We start from the raw sequence: 373 nt of genomic DNA, 5'->3' as shown, positions 1-373 counted from the left end.
TAGTTGAGGTAAATACAATAATCAATCTTCTAAATTTCTAGCTTTAACTTAAACATTCCATAGCAATTTTTTCAATATAAAAAAACTTTTGAGGGCCAATTGCTGCTAATTAAATCATGTAATGCAAAAGAATAAACCTTTTTTTTTTTTTTGCAATTTCTAAAGTAGTACTATGGCTTTGCTTAAATAAGCCATAATAAAACACATAAAAGCCTCTGTAATATGCACATCAAATAACTGTAATGCAAAGTGTACATAACTTAAAACATTATTTTTCTTCTAAAGCAAGAAAAATGTCCTTTATCATAATAATGTACAAAAATCATACATATATAAATGATACCAAACTCTCAAAGCTCATGTTTCCATGCAA

The sequence above is a fragment of the Penaeus monodon genome, chromosome 31 (genome assembly GCF_015228065.2).
Source record: "Penaeus monodon isolate SGIC_2016 chromosome 31, NSTDA_Pmon_1, whole genome shotgun sequence".
In the NCBI taxonomy this organism is placed as follows: Eukaryota; Metazoa; Arthropoda; class Malacostraca; order Decapoda; family Penaeidae; genus Penaeus; species Penaeus monodon.
Note: the sequence above shows the minus strand (reverse complement) of the source record.